The sequence below is a fragment of the Amphiprion ocellaris genome, chromosome 1 (assembly GCF_022539595.1).
Source record: "Amphiprion ocellaris isolate individual 3 ecotype Okinawa chromosome 1, ASM2253959v1, whole genome shotgun sequence".
Lineage (NCBI taxonomy): Eukaryota > Metazoa > Chordata > Actinopteri > Pomacentridae > Amphiprion > Amphiprion ocellaris.
Window position 1 is genome coordinate 18,301,966 of NC_072766.1, and position 22,019 is coordinate 18,323,984.

The 22,019-nt window shown below is 38.8% G+C and overlaps 1 long non-coding RNA gene across 2 annotated transcripts; it reads right to left on the bottom strand.

The window, feature by feature from the left end:
• Positions 1 to 4,450: 4,450 nt before the first annotated feature.
• LOC111579829 (uncharacterized) lies at positions 4,451 to 13,017 on the bottom strand. Of its 2 annotated transcripts, none has more exons than XR_002747115.3 (4): positions 12,962 to 13,017; positions 10,976 to 11,195; positions 10,128 to 10,299; positions 4,451 to 7,754 (listed from the first exon to the last, which is right to left on the bottom strand). It is a non-coding gene; the product is annotated as an uncharacterized LOC111579829 (long non-coding RNA). The 2 variants fall into 2 exon arrangements; XR_002747117.3 differs by having other exon boundaries at positions 10,904 to 11,195.
• Positions 13,018 to 22,019: the final 9,002 nt, after the last annotated feature.

The following is a 22,019-nucleotide window of genomic DNA, read 5'->3' on the forward strand; positions in this document are numbered from 1 at the left end:
TAGCTCAACATGGTATCATGAATCAATCCATACTATTGATTGCTCCAAAAGCACTAATTGCTTGAAATGTCACTTTTCAGGAGAAATAGCCTGCAAAACTTACAACTAATACAGCAGAAATGACAATGACAGCTTAAGTGGTATCAAGAGATAACCGGTGCTTGCATTTGACCATCTATGAGTGTACCCCCACCAAAAATATTCTATTAAAATGAATATTTCTTCAGTTGCAGTGCCTGAATTGAGACCCCTGTTTCTGTCGAGGTTTAACAGGTCGCTATTGTTACAAAGATCTAGGAGTGCTTCTTGGTTATTTGAGACCTCAATGTCTACAACTGACAGTGTTCGTGGGTGGGAAGCCTGCAGGGACTCACAGGCTAACAAGCAGAATCCAGCTGTTGCTGCCGATGCTTGAAATGAATGTGTAAAGTCATTTTTATACCAGATCATCACCCCTCGTCTTCTATAGACCTGGCTGAGACACACACCATCTGTAATTTAACACCACTCACAGACAGTGATGACACTAAATCTGATTAAATGAATTTCAACTCTAATCCAATCAAAATTTCATTCCTATGCCCATGGTCCCATTAAATTTTCATATTAATCCTGTCTCTGGCTTCCCCAGAACTCAACTCTCTCATTTTTTATATGACTGGACACTAAAGACTATCACTTTTGTGTTTTCACATTCATCATATAAAATCATTGTTAGACTAAATGTGTAAAAGAAATAAACATGAAATAGCTGAAGAAACCCCTGTTATCTTGTGAACATGCCAATGTGGTATTTTGTTTTTTTGTTTTTTTTAATGGAAAATATATCATGAGCAGAATACGCAGTCAATGCCATGGCTGAGCATTTTCACCTTGAGACTGGCAAAGTATTGATTCAGTCAGCCAGGATTTATACGTGACAAACCAAAGGAATCAACTTGCAGGGAGGGGTTTTCTGCGTCAGTTTTCTTCTTGACATCCATTTCTGATTTAAACATGTATGGCTGACTTACTCCAGTTTTACAGGTTTCCATTGTGTGGCGCAGAGCAGTTTTCCAGTGTCTGAGCAGTTGTACAAGTGAGCTGGTGTGTTTGAGCTACAGCAAGAGTGGAGGAGTGAGTGGAGAGAGAGCTGGGGACTTTATAGATCTGCACATCCTAGAGGCGACAATGGTCTAGAGTTACATCTAAGCCATTTTAAGACTGGAAGGAATAATTCTCATGGTAAAAAATCCTCTTGTAAATATCTAACTTTAACACACAGAGGTGAGTTTTTAGGGATTTAATCAAAGGGCTGTAATACATATGATTTATCAATTTCATTATTACAAGCACCACATTCACGCCATATAACTTTTAAGTTTGCTCAAAATTTGTTCCTGGGTATATTTAAAGGTGTGTCTAATCAAATTGCTTTAATCCTGAAAGCCCCTGGCTATATTCAGGGTAAAATGTATTATATTTTCTGAACAGTCTAGGGTATCCAGATTTTACACCACTAGATATAATAATACTTGCAGACTGTTTTTTTTTTTTTTTTTAAACATAAAATGCTGACAGTACAGATATCTTTTCAAAAATTTGGAAAGGAGATTGTCTGGAATCTGGCAATATCCCAACCGTGACGGGAGGATAATCTAGGAGCATTTTCAACAAGACCGTTAAAATAAGGGAGGAATTTATTAAAGATGCCTTGCAGAAATTGTAGCTTCATAACAGGATTCCTTTGTTGTCTACAAATATGTGAAAAGCTTCATTACAAAGATTTGGTTCTGCTTTTTTTATGAGATGTGTTTTGATATCAATGTAATGAGTTCATGAGTAATTCAGACAAGGGTAATGGATGAAGAGATGGACACAAGGCCGTATGCAGACGCTAAATTTACATTAAATTTGAATGTAAATTCAAAATTATTTTTCTCACCAACGCTTTATCACACAGAAAAGAAAGTGTCATTGCTGGAAAGGACAAATCATGCAGGATCACTTAATGTGTTCTCCTTACGAAAAGAATAGTTTGTGAGAAATTCAGCAGAGAACAGGTTATGTGAATTTAACTCCAACTTGCATCTGTTAAAAAAGTGGACTTTTTTTTCTGCCCATGAAGTAATTAACATACAAAGAACAGCATGCAAACTTGTAGTATTTTAAACATTACAATAGTAATGGTGTGGATGTAATTCAAAATTATTCAACACCTCTAAAATGTGCAGATCTACCAAGTTCCAGCTCTCTTTCCACTCACCCCTCTCACAGCAGCTGGAGCACACCAGCTCAGCTATGACTCTGGTCAAATACTGTAGAAGGACCCTAGGCTACACAATGGACAGAGACAGAGACTGAATCCTGAAAGAGAGTAAGATGTTAGATGTCTTGCTTTGTCTGAAGAGACCCAAACATAAGAAGTATTCACACCTGAGATGATGGCACCAGTGATTTTTTTTCTTCTTCTTTTTATTTCCTCTTGAAATGGCAATGGCACTTAATCAGTTATCAAAACAATAATTTTCTCTCAAGTGACTGAAGAGTTGATTGACTTCTTCATTTCAGCTCCCAAGTAGTTTCTGGGTGCCTGCGGAAATAATGAAACTGTCATGCATAGTGGAGGTCAAAAACTCAGTCACCAATGGACCAATTAAATGTTGTATCAGCAGTCTCTGTACCAGATGTCGCACCCACTCCACTTGTTCCACGAATGAAAAGTAGGCATTTTCTTCAAGTGACATTTACCGTAACAACTTGTGACAGTTTAGGTCGTGGTTTCATTGCCTCTAAGGAATCAGGAGAAATAATTGTGTCTTAAGTTACAGTAATTTTGGTGTTTTTACTGGCTCACATTTTGGTAACGTGTTTATCAGCATTAAGTAACATTGGAGCAAAGACCAGTGAAAAGGTTACCTCATTTTTATAGTATTGACTGAATTGGATAGACAATGTGAAAAAGTGGTGACAAATGTTTGTCTGTTTTTTTCATTATTGTTAGAAAGCAATAGTGGGAGGAAGACAGATTTGTATTCTCAGTCCCTCCTCTTGGTGCACCAACATCCTGGTTGATAAAAAAATTAAAATGGCATTTTTTTTTTTGCGGTGGAAGTTTTTATCTGCTGCCCTCTCCCTTGGTTGAAAAGGTCATTGGGTCCTGTTTACCTACGTGACAATCCATAATGCATGGTTTGTATCATTTACTTGCGGGACTCCCTGTGCCACTCATCACTCCCTATGCTGTATGTGACAGAGAGGCCGAAGGAGAGGTGAGATAATCAAGTGTCAGGCCAGTCCTTGGGATAACTATCTGCATGCATATAAGTGTAACCAATCGCACACACTTAGACACACATACAGCTCTCTGAGCCCACCAGAGGAAAGAGGAGACCCTTCAGGGGCAGATATAAGTATGTCCCCGTGGTTTCATGCTGCGATAGTAAGCAAGTTTCTCCAGAGAATGAACCCAGTGACCCAGTGGGTACAATTGTCCACTGAAATATTAAGCAACAAATACAAATTCATTTTTCCTCTTAGATATAAAATAAATACATTTACACAGCAACAGCGGCAGACATAAGAAAATGCTTGAAGTCAATTAAATTAGATTTTGACCCGATGTGCAAAAGAATGGCAGAATATATTCAAGAGGTCAGGTGTATATCCAAATCCTCATATGGGCAGTTCAGGGGTTGCCTCAGCACGTAACCCAAACACAAGGTCCCAGACCTTCAGTTGGATGGGATCATACGTACGCATGTGCGTATGTGATGGAGGAGGGGGGGTCATGTTTCTCTGCACACATATGTGTCATTATGTGAGCAAGCTGGCTGCATGTCTCCATGTGTCAGGGGACCCTGGCACCTGCTGATGAAGAAATCAAGTCAGAGAATCTTTCCCGTGGTCACAAGCTGCCCTCGCACCCCAGGAGTCTGTCTCACCAGTCTGTCATGTTGGCTGGTAGTCACCGCTCAATGCCCAGAGTCTGATTAGAAATATGTTTCTCTCTGTGTTTTTCTGCCTGCGTCTCTCTGTCTAGGTCACTTATGTTCACTCTGTCGAAGGTCCAAGCGCTGCTTTTTCTCTGTCTCTGCTTTTCTTTCTATATATGCCTCTGCATATTTTCAGGCAATTCATTTGCACATTTGTGCACACTGAAAATATTTAAATTATTTTCTGTGATTTATAAACCCTTGATTAAACTGACTGCGAATTTAACTTGTAACGCTGCTTTTTGTCTTATAACACTTACTACTTTCTGACTGGAAACACTTCTTGTCATCTATATGTTGCTGTTTACTGTTGTACAATGAGACACCAAGTCAAATTCCTTGTATGTGAAAACCTACTTGGCAATAAAACCTTTCTGTTTCTGATTCTTTTTATTGATTTTCTTTTTATAGTGTGAGGGTATTGTGTAAATTTTGTGAACACCATGCAGTACAAAAAACAGCTTCGGCTAAACGTCTTCTAACTTCAACATGAGCCTTTCTTTATTTTTTCAAAATAAATCATGTCAAGTGGAAAAACATTTTGCAGTCAGATACCATCAGCATAAAACCGTATGTAGATTTGCATCCATGACAAAAATTGCAAGTAGCCTGGAGCAAAAAATGGTTGTGGGTCTCATAAACCTCCCTACACTTATCTTCTAAGTATTGTGTATAGATCCTCAAAGCTGAAATACACACATCAGTTTGGGAATGTGAACCACTTGAGCACAGTTTTTGCTTGAATAATGAAGGTTTAGAACTTTATTTTGACACAAGGTCGCTCTTCAAAACATGTTCTCAAAATGAGATAATAAAGTAAGAATCCACTGTATTTTACACTTGAACAACCATCCATCCATTGATATTTACACTGCTTAATCCTCATTAGAGTCGCTGGGGGGCTGGAGCCTATCCCAGCTGACTGGGACACCTTGACAGGTCACCAGTCTATCACAGGACTACACATAGAGACAAACAATGACACTCACATTCACACCTACAAACAATTTAGAATCACCAATTAACCAAAGCATGTTTTTAGACTGTGGGAGGAAACCAACACATGCACAGGGAGAAGAGGCAAACTCCATGCAGAAAGATCCCAGGCTCAGGCCGGGATGTGAACCGGGGATTTTCTAGCTGTGAGGCAACAATGCTAACCACTGAACCACTGTGCAGCCCCGCACTTGAATATGTACAATAAAGTAAATGTACTTTGTTAGTGCATATTCTCATGTTCTGAAACAAAGTTACTTCAGCACTGCTACACAGTGAATGCGCAGCTCTTGTGGGCCAGTTGCCAACATTGCACAGCTGGTAGTCACACCTCAGTTATATCAGCTGTCAATGCAAAGTAAACAAACAGAGTTCTACAGCAAAATGAACCAGAAAAATTTGCACACACCCACAAAGTAACGAGCAGCGCTATAATCAGGCAGAATAATTCAAGATCTAATAACTGAAAACATCTGTGTGGGTGCATCATACGTATATGTGTGTTAATGAGCCTCTATACTGTCAAAGCACTTAATGGATGCATCAATTATCCCCAACACTAAATAATCAGTCTGTAAGTGACAATGTAATTTATACCGGAAGAAAAAATAAATGTGTGGATACCAGGCAAACTGCACAATGCAACGACTAAACCCATAATATTTTTCTCACTTCTGTATGGATTGATAGAAAGGACATATCCAATATCATTATACATTGCAGTGGTCACACATTTGAATTTAACAAGTGAGAGATCCAATCATACATGCAATCACAAATGTTGTGTTAATCTGTCAACACATATTATAAAAGTGACTTTTTTTCTCATGGGAAATAAAATGCTGGACTTTAAACTGAGCTGATACAATATCATCATCATTTAACCTGTACAGCAAGTCCACTATAGGCTTGCTTTCTATAAACTGAAATGCAAATGGCCTTAAAAAGTGCAACTGTGGAGAACTAGACCATGTGTCTATGATGCAAAAGGTGTGCCACCTACAGAGATGGACACACTACAAACAGACACACTACAAACAGCCAACAAAGTAAAACAGAGCAAGCTCAACCCTCCGAGAACAAATGAGGCAGAGTCAAAGTAGATGGAAGACGAAAGAGGTAGCTGCAGCTCAACAATCATCCCCCCACAACCCTGTTTAATTACATTGTGCAGCCCGATGTGAAAAGGTGTCAGAAGAGCAGAGAAGCGAATCCTGTCCTAATGAATGGAAACAGATGGGTGAGACAGCGAGCAGGGCTACCGCCAAGAACTGGGGTGGCACAGAGCAACGTAGAGTGCCAAATAAACATGAGGAATGATGAAGGGGTGAAGCAAAAAGAAAGAATTGGGGAGAAAAGTTTCAAAGCCTGCCATATAATTTTCCACATCCTTTAATCATATATATATTCTTTTCAGATGCAGGTATATACAAACTATGCTGCAGCAGAGGATGCAAATTTCTCTGTATTCAAGTTAAAGTATAGTAAGTGAGCCATGGGGGAGCATGGGAAATGGTGGTGGGCAACAAACACCATGCATCACAATCTTGTTTGGAATTTGACAAAAGACATGAAATCCTCGAAGTGTGAGGTAATTATAGTGGTTCCAAATGTAGCATGTCTCAGGAATTTCTTGACTGTAATCACCAAGTACAGAAAAAGCATTTTATTATTTTTGCTCTTTATCTTATTTTGTCTCAACTCAGCATACTGACACTAGTAAACTGTCCTCCAAACGAAAGTGACAGGCGATTCAGCAAAGTCCTCCAAATGGAACACTACATCCAATTAACATATTCCAGATTGTTATTCAATTTTTCACCTACCATCAATCAACAATTCCTTGACCACAATTGTTCCTAAACTTTTATGTGATGCTTATTGTTAAAACCATTACACAGAAAGGTCCCTTAACCTTAAATAAACACTTAAAAATTTGCTAAAACCCTAATATTTCGCTAAAAATTGTTATCAAATCTTAGACCTTAATAAAACTTCTGTGAAGTGGACAGATTCCACTACACTGAATATGTGCTGCATTGCATTTGTGGGTCACTTTTTGAGTGTGGATTGTTGTCTGAGCTACAATTAAACCTTTATCATAAAACATCCATCCGTTATCTATACATCGCATAATCCTCATTAAGGTCGTGGGAGGACTGGAACCTATCCCAGCGAAAGCCCTAAATCAGTCCCGGCCTGGTTCCAGTCCCAAACCAAGATTGCGAATCAGGGATCTTCTAGCTCTGAGGCAACGGTGCTAGTCAAGCCACTGTGCAGCCCATCATAAATCATGTTAAAGAATTTTGCATTCACTTGCAATGTATCTATTGTTCAGCCTGACTGGACCAGAAAAACAAAAACAATACTGGTTGACTTCAAGGAAATCTCCTGCAATCACATGAATAAGTGCATGCACAATCTTTGAACACAACCCCTCACCTGAGTGAATGTCCTGTGATTGCCTTATGCTAAAACCTCCTCCAAATGCAGGCTTTGTTGGTCTGTATAACACCTCAACTGCAAAAATGTGTGCAGATTTTTGCACTTGTATATGTCGTTCTGGGAGTCAGTGATGGTCTACTGTTTCTGCTGTTTAGGTTTGAGGACATGTTAGAATTTCTCTCTGAATGGCACCAGGATAGTTCAACGGGTTAAGCGGGCGACCCATGCACAGGGGCTGGTCCCTGACGCAGTGGCCTGAGTTCGATTCCTGCTCACGGCCCTTTGCTGCATGTCTTCCCCCAACTCTTCTCCCTCCTTTCCTGTCTGTCTCCACTGCACCTATCCAAAAAAAGGCCAAAAAAGAATTTCTCTCTGAATGACAGCATGATGAGGGAAAGTGCAACCATCTATCCATTATCTACACACCTCTTTATCCTCTGTTGGGTCCCAGGAGGCAGACGACACCTTGGACAGATCACACACCTATGGGCAATTTAGAATCACCCAATAATGTCTTTGGACTGTGGTATCTATCTATCTATCTATCTATCTATCTATCTATCTATCTATCTATCTATCTATCTATCTATCTATCTATCTATCTATCTATCTATCTATCTATCTATCTATCTATCTATCTATCTATCTATCTATCTATCTATCTATCTATCTATCTATCTATCTATCTATCTATCTATCTATCTATCTATCTACATGAGGTTCTGATGATGCTGTAAGAAGTTGAGAGAAGGCAACGAAACGGGTGGTGGAGGGTGAAGAAACCTCCCCTGAGCATCATGAATTAGCTCTAGCTGAGTGAGTGCGGAGGATTATGCTGCAGGCTGAAATGGAGTTGTTTAGACAGGGATATAGTATTTAAACAGAAGGATTTCTCTGCCAGACCTTCCTGTCTTACTTAGATACACAGTCGCTGACAGTATGGAGGTAACACCATAGACAGGTAATGGTATGAATGGACTCAGAGACAATTCCCCTGTCCTCAAAGCAACTTCAAAAAGTTTTCCATCAGGTTGTCAATGTAATAGTTCTCCCGTCCAATCAGCTATCGTTGTCATAAAAGATTATCCTGATTTCATAGATAAAGTGGGGTTCAACAGGTTATAGGCATATTTTGTTTAGTAACGTAGCCAAGTTAGTTTTACTGAACAAGGTCAACACTGTTCCTGAGCAAATATCCTACCAACTAGTGATAATTTAGATTCAGTAATATATAAGATGACCACTAGTTGTCCTATAACCCTTAAGACATGAGTCCTGTTTTGTCTCACTGTCTGTAACACCATTAAATGCTTAAGTAACCAGGTCTTTAACAAGCTAATTAAGTTACTCTGTAAGTCAGACACTTGTAAAGGTTCAGTATACATTTAATTAACAGTCAGGAAACACACAGCTCCATCATCACACATGGATCACTGATCAGGGCTGCTGTTATTTGACTGACTTAAGGAATTGTTATCACTGTCTCTTTAAATGTCTCTGTTTCACACACGTGGAAATAAAAGTACTACAGTAGCTATTAAGTCTTTGTTCTTTTGTTAATACAGAGTGACATTTGATGACAGGTCCATGGCATAAAGCTGGACTTTTTGTGCATGTCTGCGTGTGCATGTCTGCGTGTGTGTGTGTGTGTGTGTGTGTGTGCATGAGGCTCTCTAAATTATTTGTGTGTACATTATCCCTCTCAACAGTCCAGAGTGTTAAAAGAGTTGGCTCAGCTGTAATAAGCTTTCTGTGAGGTGCTTTCCTCTGCGTGTGTATCAGCAAAGTGGGGAAGAAAGGCTCAATAGATTGCTTTGTATGGCTAATTTGCCCAGCTCATTAAATATTGAGGTGGAGGCAGATTTGTGTGATTGCCAATATACTAGCTCCAGTGGTCTTTGTTATGCCTCAGAGCCTGTGAAATGAAAGGGAATGCACTCACAGAAAAAAAGTAGTGACATGGCAGCAATTTGTGTGCTTGCAAATGCAAATGCATGCATGAGCGTACACACTTGAAAAAGTGGTCCACAGTTACCCAGAGATAGGTTCACTGGCACACAAGTTTGCTTAACCGTTTCAATATTAGATTGTTATATGATGTGTAATCATTTGTGCTTGACAGATAATCATTTTAGCCACACTGGCTGCAGGACTTCACTAGGGATGTGTCTGTCAGCTGATCAGTTGTTTATTGTATTATAATGTAGTGTATAAAGATTATGACCAAAAAGAGGGCTAGAGGATTGAGTGGCAGCTGTGGCTTTAGAGAAAAAGAATCATAGAAAACCTGTCATATACACTGAGCCCAGTATCACTCCCAACTAATGTCATATTGCAACTTTTTCAGAAACCCTTTTCTTCACATTTAACACACTAACCTTTATCATAATAATCAATTCACTTGTTAGTGCAGTACACATATAAACATCTGTAAAAGTCAGGAAGAGATGCACTGAGACGACGGCCGAATTTCTTCAGCTTGTGTCACTACTGTCATTCATTACAAGGCAATGAAAAATTTGCCTTACAAAATCTAATGTTGTGAAAAGATGTACTTTAACCCAAACCATGTTCTTTCTCAATGTCATAAAATAGTTTTGATGCTTCAACCTTACTTAAATTGTGCATGAAATGAAAGTAAACTGCATGTGAGACTTAACTTTACAGAATGAAACTAAGTGAAAAAATTGTAGTCTGTAATGGGACACAAACCTTAGTCTCATGGAGGAAAGTCCTGTAACTAATGTTGCCACCATGTCTCCACTGTCTTTTAAAAAGGAAACACTCCTATGAGTCCATTGTCATCGAATATTGATGCCAGAGGACACCTTGTGCATATTTCTGAGTCTCCAGCAGCTTCGACAAACTGGCAGCATTTGACACCCTGGAAATGAGAACAGGTTGAAATATTAGATTTCAGACAAAGCGGAAAGAAGATCTTCTTATACTGAACTCCAAAAGTGCTAAAGATCAGGTATTTTGATAGAAAGAAACTTATTATCATTATGTTGGTTCAGAATGATCCCAAATTGTAGTTAATGTGTGCGTGGGACTCAAACAAGTGTGGAAAAACCTAGTACAGGCCTGGTTTAGGTCACACTTTGGAACCGATGTGGATTTTTATTCAGCTTGGATCTGACAAATGTTAGTTGCTTTGAAATTCCATCTGGCATACATGAGTTGCATTTTACAGCTTGACATGGGCATCAATCAAAGAGATGATGCTGGTAACATTGTTTAACAGACAAAGACTGACTTTGACAATCCAAATTTATGCACGGTCCTCTTTCGTAGGCATACCCATAAGGAGACTCAAGATAATACATCTACCCTGCTATCTGATTTGTAAAACCTCCTGTGTACATGTATGTGAACACATGTTTGCATATCTCTGCCTAGGCGTTAGCGTGTTCCACTCTATGACTTGGTTATCATGTTAGTGTGTAGCAGTGAACAGAAGTGACATAAAGATAGAGAAAACAACTCACACTCTCTGTATTCCCCTATCTCAATCCAGGATCACCAATTCCCTACCACATCTCCTCAAATGGCCACTTTACCTCGATGAATTGGGTTCAGGTGCAATCTTGGCTATTGTCAGATGTAGTTTAGAGGCTATTTCTTAATGGTGCACCCATTGCTCTCTGTCCTGTTTTCTCTCTTCAAGTCGCTCCATTCCATGTTAGATAGTGCTATGTCCTCCTTCGAAGAAGAGAAATGTTATCTTCAGGTACTTCAGGGTAGCTACAGGGGTGTTGGGTGCTGTCAAAACAAGCCTGGCTGCAAGAAGGAAGAGAAAATAAATTGAAGGTAAAGGTGAAGATTTACAGTATGACACCTTAACAGCAGCTCTAATTGGCAGCACCACCAATAGATCACTCCTAGCTTTTATGTTTAAATCACACAGAAATAGCTTGTTAAGAAGGATCAACTCAACAGATTTTGAACTTGTGGAACTAAAACTGTCTTTCATTTTGTTTTAAATGAGACATGATCATATGATCATAGAGCTTGTTTGTCCTTTGCCACTTTCAGACATTTTTATTTGCATATTAACAGTCTATAAATTAGACTTTGTATCATATTGTTTTATGTTAACCATTTTGAGATGACATAACATTTGATGTATCCAGTCTTTCGGTAGAAAGTATTTGATCAAAACCAAATGAGACATTGTGGAACATTTATTCTCAAATGAATTGCTGAAGATGGTTTCAAATTCAATCATTTTTGGGTGAAATACTAGAGTGTTTTGCAAATAGTTTTCATTGTATCTCCATCAGTAAACACCCCAGTAATCCCCTGCAGTACTGCACATCTAATCTACAAAGACTGGAGGTATTTTGCATTTTTGTCATTTGAACACATCCTTCATGCACTCATCCTGCAATCGTAATGTGTGCACCTTTCCACTTTCATTAACATTAATGATTGTGTTAGGAATGCACATTTTAGGCAATGCCAGTGATTTGCGAATTGTGATATCAAATGGGTAATCAATAGTCCTTCAGGCACACTGTTTTACACAGTGCCTTGGCAGGAAAAAGGCTCCAGCAATGTATTACTGCATAAAAAAATAATGTGAAAGCATAATCATTGTAGTTTTGAACCAGCTCATTAGGTGCAAAGGAATAAGACCAGGTGTCTTTTGCTAAATAAAGTTATTTATTAGTGTTACATGGCTGAGAAAGATGGGCCAACTCTTCCTTGGTGCAACACATTTATTTTGCAGGAACTGCAAAAAGATGCAACATTAACGTGACTACAGGAGCTTGGTGCAGTTACATTACTCAGATCACCATACTGACTAGACTTCTTCTACATTACATTTACAAGTACTACTGAACAAATACTGGTACTGTAAACACACTATTTCAAAATCACATATGACTGGTACAAGTTGTACAATTCTACATTTTACAAAGATATCTTCATGAACTCAGAAAACCTTTTATTGTCTTTTAACCACTGCCTTTACCATGTTTTAACTGCAGCTTAATCACCTATGAATTACTTTTATGAACTGTATGGATCTTGTTTTTACCATTACTGTAACTTATTAATAACCATTGTACCTGTAACTCATTTCCACACTAAAGTTACTTAAAGCTCAAGCTAATGTACCATGTGTGACAATACATACTCCTCTGTCTTAGCTCAACTACATTTGCATTGGAATTGGTCCACAGGAGAACATTCTTACTTAGCTTGACACATAGCTCATGTGCTTATGACCAAAAACCTTTTAAAAGTTTGTTTTACATGTCTTTTCACATAAACTCATGCTTGTACATTACTTTTGTGCATTTCTGGACACTTAGCTTATGACTTTTACCTGGTACAAATCTCCACTGTCTTTTGGTTTATTACTATGATCACCCCTGACCCACGTTCACCATTTCAGAAACACAACGTGGTGGCTAACTCGTTTTTAACTCATAAACCTCTCAAAACACGCATTAGCTTATCACACATTACTCTCTAAGGTACTTAAGAAACACTACTACTGTTTTATACAACTTGTGTATCGCTACAAACCACCTTACCTGCAAAAAGATGCAACATACGGGAGCTTGGTTCAGTTACATTACTCAGATCACCGTACTGACTAGACTTCTTCTACGGCGTCAGCTACTGATCCCCAAAACACCAAGCGCCCTCTGCTGGCGTAAAAGAGTATTGCATCTTACCTGAAAACACGCTGTAACCCTTATAATAGTGGGCAATATATAGCAAAACAGTAGTTAATCTTGTAGTTTTCAACCTTAGATAAAATTAAATGGGGGGCAACTATTTTAAAGCATAATTTAAACACATAGTGCCACTTTAGCAAGGAACTTTGAAAACTGACACAAAGCCACACAAGGCAAGCAACAAGGTTCAAAGTGATTTAAGGTCGTGTTCAAATCAAAGGCATAAAACAAGAACAGGACTAATTAAGTGTTACAAATAACGGTGAAGTCAGCAAGACTAAATTTTAATGTGGGATGGTCAGTACATGCCCCCCAAGCATAGTACTATCTGCTAAATAAACTGCATTTTTTGTGGTAATGTGTTAAATACAAAAGATGCAATACATAGATGTGGATAAGTGGAAGTTGTTCAAAGAGTAATTTAGTGCATTGCTTTTGCTTCTGAACAATTGGTGAAGTATGGTAAAATACAAACTTAATGTACACTGCAAGCCACAACATTAAAACCACCTACCTAATATTGTGTATGTAGATGTAATGCAGCCCGGCTGGGATGGTGGCGGATCCTTTGAGTTCTGTGTGCTGAAGCGTAAGATCTCTCTGAATCAGGCTTAACAATATTTTTTTCTGCAGACAGATTGGGATCTGGGGAGTTTGGATGCTGGGCCAGTGCTTGAAGCTCGTTGTCATGTTCCTCAAGCTGTTCTTGAGCAGTTCTTTACAGATGATTATCCTCTGGGACAGAGGAGGCTACATTGCAAAAGCTCTGGCATTGGGGTATGTGTTGCCAAAGTAACATCCAGATAAATGCCAAGATTTTAGGTTTCCCTACAGAACATCACATTCTAAGGATATGACCAGTGTTATTTATCTCAATGGTTTTAATGTGGCTGATTAGTGTATTTTTACAATATTTGTGCATGGCAAACATGGGATGGCTTAAATTATTAGAAGACAGTTTATTAGAAGTGTCCATTAGTGTTCTGTGTGACAGAAGGGTTATAGATTTGATGGCCACCCTCACTGTCTATGCAGCCACACCTGGAGTCCCAGACCAACTCCCTCCTCTGCAGGGCTCTAATTTGTTCCCAGTATCAGCTCTGGATAACAAGCGTCAAGCTGTCAACAGGCCCTGCTGGCAGTGGCCTCTCTGCATGACCCTCTGAGGATGAGTATATGTCTGGCCTGCTCTTTTTACTGATTGGCAACTACAGAGAGCGAGAGACAGTGGACAGGAACAATAGTGTGGGAAAGGTTGGAGAGAGACATTATGGATGTGTATGGGAAAGAGGGTGACAGGTGGACATAATATGAAAGACTGAGTCATTGAGAAAGATAGTATATGTCTTAAAAAGTGAGGGCGAAAAGATCAAGGAAAAATGTCAGATAGAGTGCAGATTCAAAGACTAATCTATCAATACTGACAGGAGGCAGTTATTGCCAGGTAACTGGATGCAAGTCCTTAAAACACTGAAAAAGAGTTGCAAGAAAAGAAAAGAAGACTGATGAAAACACTTCTTTTGTGAAAGCAAGTATTGTACATATCTTATCAAATATCCTATGAGCTATATGGGTAATACAAAATCCTGCTCAAGTCTAGTTCCCATTCTCAGCATTTGGGCAGTGGTGGTGCAACGGTTAAGTCTCTGGACTACTGATCTGAAGGTCAGAGGTTCAAGCCCCGATGGGGCCACTGTTGGGCCCTTGAGCAAGGCCCTTAACCCTTCCTGCTCCAGGGGCACTGTACCGCGGCTGACCCATCGCTCTGACTCCCCCCAATTGGGAGATATGCGAAAATCAGAATTTCCCCTCGTGGGATTAATAAGGGATAATAAATTTTTAAAAAACTGTTGCAGATGCAGTGTGAAATAATGGCCAAAAATTGTATACATTCTTTAAATAAACTTATTTTTCTTCATATTTTGGGGGCTAAAGTCAAAATGTGAAAATGAGTATTTTGTTGAAAGGTAGAGTTAACATGATGTTACTGTTTACATTAAAATCCATATATATAGTATTAACTTTTTGTTGTCTGACTGACAATAACCTAAGGGTTCTTTCAGACCCAACTTGTTTTCTTGTGTTTGCCCGTTTCATATGGTGAAAATACAGTTCACTTGTTTTTGTCTCGTTGAGGGCCAAATGACCAAAACTAAAGGTGTGGACACACTTGAAGGGTAAGTATAGATGATTATAGCAAACCTTTCTTACCGGATACTGCTGTTTCAATTCATAAAGAGTATCAAACAAGCAAAGAAAAATAACGTAACGTAAAGTATAATGTATAACACACATAAACAGTAATCTGAGAACAGCAGCTCTGACATCCATTCAGGGTTAAGAAAGAAAAAGGTCAGATACCTTTTCTAGTTTGCGGATGGCTGTTGTGTCAATAAATGTCGAGTTTCAAGTGTGCCACTTTATTTTCTGAAAGTGGGAATCTTCAAATTTATAGTCAAAATATTTTTGCCCTTAATTTGTTTAGTTTTCCCCTCCTTTTACAGAAGCATAGGCCATTTAAATTTTAATGTTGCAGAAAAAAAGCAACTCATTTAATTTAAGAGCTGCACAGCGGCTCAGTGGATAACATTGTCACCTCACAGCTAGAAAATCCCTGGTTCATGTCATGGCCTGGGCCTGGGATCTTTCTGTGTGGTGTTTGCATGTTTTCCCTGTGCATGTGTGGGTTTTCACTGGGTTCTCTGGCTTATTCCCACAGTCCAAAAACATGCTGAGGTTAACTAGTGATTCTTCTGTATGTGAGTGTGATTGTTTGTCTCTCTATGTAGCCCTGTGATAGACTGGTGACCCGTCCAGAGTGTCCTCTGCCTTCACCCTAAGTTAGCTGGGATAGACTCCAGTGCCCCTACGAGCCTAATGAGGATCTAGCAGTGTATAGATAATGGATGAATGGATGTTTAATTTAAAAGTCTGTTAATGAATATTAATTCACAGTCAGATAAATATAGGCTACTTTACTCAAGAAACTAGTTTTAATACTTACTATTGCTATAATATATTGGAAGGAAAAGTTGTCAAATGTTTTTTCATTGACATAATAAAATAGTAAAAATACAAATGTTGCGGCTCAGTGGTTACAGATGTCTAATTATTATTCTTAACAAATTAAAGGAAATATTTCTTGTTATAAAGGGTTGAATTATTCTGTTGTTTAAAAGTTCCCATTAGGGAGTTACTTACAGTAAATAATACAAAGAAAGTCACTTTGTTCTACAAGCAAGACTACATTAGTTGTTATTCTTTTATTGCATTAAGTTAAAGAATACATTAAATAAAATTTGTTTCCTGATGAATTTATTGTTGTTTGGAGGGAAAATCTTTGCTGATTTACATTCATTTTTTTGTTTAAATTTAGAAATTTGACTGGGAAGTGCTACTGTTCTGCTTCTGTTTGTGGGCAAAATAGCTAATTCACATTCACATACTCAAATGAATCATAATTTCAAGGTGGAAATCTTGTGGCTGTGGCTGAATATGTATCAAGACTCTTAAAGAAGTGAGCACTAACTTTCCAATATCGTGCATCTCATCAGACTGCAGTTGTGTGGATTCTGATAAAGCCATTTTCACCAAAGCAAAGAAAATAGTGTTCACATCCCACGGCTAACACTGCATATGGACTGCAGACTGTCACTCAAAACTGGCTTAGTAGCTATTCAGACGGGATTTAGATTTTAATAAGATTGTAAATGGCAAAACATTTTTTAAAAAGTTGAAAAGGGAAAAACACAATACAGACCTTGCACCAAAACACAGTAGTATTATCTCATATCTCACTAAAGTGCCACTTGCCTGATGAAGGATGTTTTTAGGCATCACTTCAAAACAGTAAACATCTTTACACCCACATATATATATATATATATATATATATATATATATATATATATATATATATAGATATATATATATATATAGAGAGAGAGAGAGAGAGAGAGAGAGAGAGAGAGAGAGAGAGAGAGAGAGAGATAGATAGATAGATAGATAGATAGATAGATAGATAGATAGATAGATAGATAGATAGATAGATAGATAGATAGATAAGAAACGATGTGTTCTTATATACACTTATGGGTTTAGAACTGATAAATGTCATAGTAAGGTGTTGGGCCAACATGCTCCACCAGAACAGCTTCAGTGCACCTTAGCATACATTCACTAAGTATTTGGAATCCTACTTGAAAGACGAACACCATTTCTCCAAAAGATATTCCCTCATTTGGTGTTTTAATGAGAATAGTGGAGATGACAGTCCAACACTTCAGCTCAAAATCTGTTACATTGGGCAGAAATCTGGTGACTTTGAAGGCCATAGCATACAACTGACAGAATTTTCATACTCATTAAACCATTCAGTGACCCCGCAGGCCCTACTGCTTGTCATCCTGGAAGAGATCACTGCCATCAGGATAGAAATGTTTCATGATCAAATAAAGGTGATCACTCAGAGCAACTTTGTATTGATTTACAGTGACCCTTCGCTATAAGGGGACAAGTGGCCCAAAAGCATGCCAGCAAAATGCCTTCAGTTGAATCACAGGGGTTTCTCTCCCTAATCCTCTTTGTATGACAGGAATGTAATGGTTTCATTAGAATAAATAGCACAAAGCTCAGAAGACTGAACTTTCATTTTTTAAGTGGTTACCCTCAGGTTTTACCTTCAGCACAGAGGATGCATTTCCTTTTGTGTGCCTCTCTATTTTGCTTAAGTGAGGCAGCTTCTTCTGATTAAATAGCTGACAACCTTCAGCTTTTATCGATGAAGACACTTTGCCCTACAATAGCTAATGTCCACACAAGAAAGGCTTTTTAATGGATGCAGTGTTTGGTAAAATAGGGTTATTATTTTCAGCTTCACAGCAGAAATGCAGGTACAGTAAGTGGCACTGATCCTGTAAGTGCCCATAATGCATCTGGTATTGGCTAAGTATTAGACTTAAATGACTGCAGAAATCATTTTTTTTATCATTTCATCATACTGTATATCAACATTTTATTATTTACTGTGCAGGACTGTGTGCTGTCCTGATGTACAGGTATGTCCATCTCAGTGCCCGGCTCTGCTCAAAGACCTGCTTTAAAGCGTCTCTCCAAACGTCACTGTTTCATGTAATCTAAGCTAGAAAATTCACATCAGGGATGACCACATAGCCTGATATCATCTAAATGCAGATTACATTCATTATCAACCCACACACTTTCGCTGAACCCGGTCATTTTTTTTTCTTTTTTCTTATCACCGTCATCGTCATCTCTCTCACTCGTTTCTATCTTGTATCAAATCTCTGTCCAATCTTCCAGTCTTTTAGTTTTCTGCCCTCACCCCCTCTACCATCCATCCCTGCTTAATAATCACTTCAACAATGACTGATAATGAGAGAATAAAAATCACTGCTCTAAAAGAGGGAGCATGAATAATTTGTAGACACTTGTTTGGTCTCTCAGACGTGGCATCTGTTTGTTGTTGTGTGGCATTGTAGCATTTTGTGAATTTTGTTTGTCGTCTGGCCCGTGGGAGGGGACGACTTTTTTTTCTCCGATCAGAGAGAGATGTAATCTCACCAGTCGACAAAGGCTTGTATGTGTGTGTTTTTCTATGAGTGCATATGCTTGTGTGTCTGAATAACATCTCATATCTTTGCTGCACCACCGGTCAGCATACAAGGTGTCAGTAAAAGTTATTTCTTATCAGACACGGGGGCAGATACACACCCTACCGTCGCTCCTCTGCCACACATCTTGAAAGAGACGCTTTGAAGAATGTCAGTTACTCTTCTGTCAAGAATCTCTATCAGTCTCTTTAAAATCAGAGGAGTGGAGTCTCCCCATGCGACGCTTTTCCTGTAGCGCAGACATCTAACATATTCTGTTGTTCCAGACTGGATAAGAAATTAGCCGCCGTGCCAGACTCGCTTGGCAGAAATGTTGTGGCAAGACATGTGGAGGGAAACAGAGTGGGAGCTAAACAAAAATGATGGAAAACAGTGATAGGCAAAAGCAGCAGGAGGGGGTTTGATATAAGCAGGATATGGTGATAGACTTTATTGTTAGATCAGACAAAGAGAGGTAGGAGATACAAAAGAGACAGACATTCCTTAACATGTATAGTAAGGTTGCTGGTTCAATTTCTGGATGAATGATGGCTAAGTGAATAAAAGCACACTTTGTTTTCATAGCAATGACATACTTATGTGAAAGTCACTTTACTTAACCTCAAACTACAGTGGGACAGGCCACTGACCTGCATTGTGAACACAAATTGAATCAGTCTCTGTGTGTGTAGAACTGAAATTATAATTGCAGCTCTGCCATGTGTTTCCTACAATGTGCTCTTGGTTTAATAATGGCCATTTTGCATCAGAATCAGGAGTTACTTGAGTGCTCAGCTGTTTACCTGGCATCCCTCGTCGTATTTTGCTGCCACATCATAGCCTTGGTAAGCAGGTGTAAATCTAGTATAATGTGACTGGTTTGTGTATTATATTATCCAGCATGAAATATGAGCCAACAACACATTCAGTCAGATCAGAGCAGGAGACAGATGGATGGGTCAGACCAAAGATTTAAATGTTGGTGCTGGGGGCATTGGCGCATTGCTCAGCATGCATACAATTATGAAGACAAGCATGCACAGGCACGCAATACACACGCACACACACACAAAACACACACACACACACACACCTGGCTATCTCTCTCACTCACAAGACAACCACATGCCTTTGCACACAAGATTGTTGAAATCGGTTATGATTGGCTTTGCCCCCTGTAAATCCAAGTGACACTGCCCTGCCTCAGTTTTTGAGCTTTTCTAATAATGTTGGTCTTACCCGAACCTTATTGAGAGCATTCGGGTCTTTGCAGCAAATAAAGACAACCTCCACCCTATTCATGCTGTTGTTTTCATTCCCCTCTGCAATAGCCTTGATGATTATTGCTCACTACACTACAGAGAGTCACTGGAGGGTCACCACAAAATGAGCCACGCAAAGGATTAACTGGATATGGAAAGGGCATGCAAGGGCGTTTGGTAGCTGGAGTTGGACTGTTTTATTGACTGCCTTATAAGTTTTTTTGAAGATAATAATCTTCTCTGTGTGGTTTTCTACTGAATATCATTTTGAATACTTCCTATGAGCTTTATAGCAGGCATCTAAAAAAATACAAATTATTATGGATGGATCTAAACTGCATCGGTACTGTATATGTCTTCCTCAGAGAGGCTAATCTCAGTCTGACATGCATGTTAAAGTACGCAATGTACCTTTTGTTGTGCCACCCCATCCAGCAACATTACTTAACTTTAGGGGTATTGACAAGATATGGTTGTGTAAAAAAAAAAAAAAGAGAAGCTCATCATATGCATCAATCAAGAATGACCAAAACCTGACTTCTGCACATGTAACAGCAGATATTTCAGCACTTCAAGTGAAGTGTACAATAAATTGCACAAATTGGATTAATCAAGTGTATATCCCATTTGACGCTCTGCAACATTCTTCAAAGTTTTCACACATTTGGTCTCTCTTTGCATTTTATCCTAGAAGACCATTGCTGCCAAAGTAAGAGATCTGGAAAAAGTAGAGGAATGGAAGATGTCTTAAACAGGTTTGAGATTCACTGGAGAGCAGAAAAAGGGAAAATATGAAAAGATCAGCAGAGCCGTGAATAAAAAAATAATGTCCTAAGCAAACTCATTTTCTACCACGGTGACCTGGCATTTCCAAGACAACCTTTACAGAAATTTAATTCACCTATTTTTTGGCCTGTCTTTAATTTTTGACCTTAAGGACCTTTTAATCAAAATAACTCAGTGACATCACCTTAAATCTGACTGGAAATCTAAAATTTTATTTACATAAGGAAATGATAAGAACTTTGGGTTTGTCAGAGAAAAGATGAATAAATATAAAACAAAATAACTGAATAAACTATGAAGCTAAAATACACATGAGCACCGTGTACAACTGTGAAAATAACACCAGTTGTTTAAAAAAAAATGTGTCTGAGTAACTACTGAGAATACTGATGTGCATATACACTTAGTGAGCACTTTATTAGAAACACCTGGACACCTGTTTATTCATGCAATTATCCATTCACCTAGTCATGTTTCACTAGTGCAATGCTAGCTGGTCCTTCAGATACATGGAGGAAGATTCAGTTAATGTGCACATAAACACCAGACTGAGGAAAAACTGTGATTTCAGTAACTGTGACCGTGGCATGATTGTTGGTTCCGGATGGGCTGGTTTCATTATTTCTGAAATCGCTGATCTCCTGGAATTTTCACACACAACAGCGCTTAAGAGTTTATTTAGAATGGTTAGGAAAAAATGTATAGTGGCAGCTTTGAGGACAGAAATGCCCTGTTGATAATGAAGGTCAGAGAAGAAAGGTCTGGCTGGGTGGAGATGGCAGAAAGGCTATGATAACTCATATAACCACTCTTTACAGTTGTGCTGAACAGAAAAGCATCTCAGAATGCTCTACATATCAAACTTTGAGGTGGATGGACAACAACAGCAGAAAAACATATCAGATTCCACTCATGTCAGACAAAAACTGAAATCAAAGCTACATCAGACATCACACTTCTACCAAAACTAAACAGCATAAGACTGGTCTGATGAATCTCAGTTTCTGTTGAGGCTGCAGATGGTAGGCTGAGAATTTGGCATCAAAAACAAGAAACCACTGATCAAACCTGCACTGTGTCAACAGTCCAGGCTGCTGCTGATGGTATAATGGTGTCAGAAATACCCCTTTATGTACACAGTTTAGCGTTTTTTAATCACAGCTTCCAGCAGGCTAATGCACCATGCCACGAAGCAAAAGTCTTCTCATACCGGTTTCATTAACATGAAAATAAGCTCAGTGGACTTCAGTG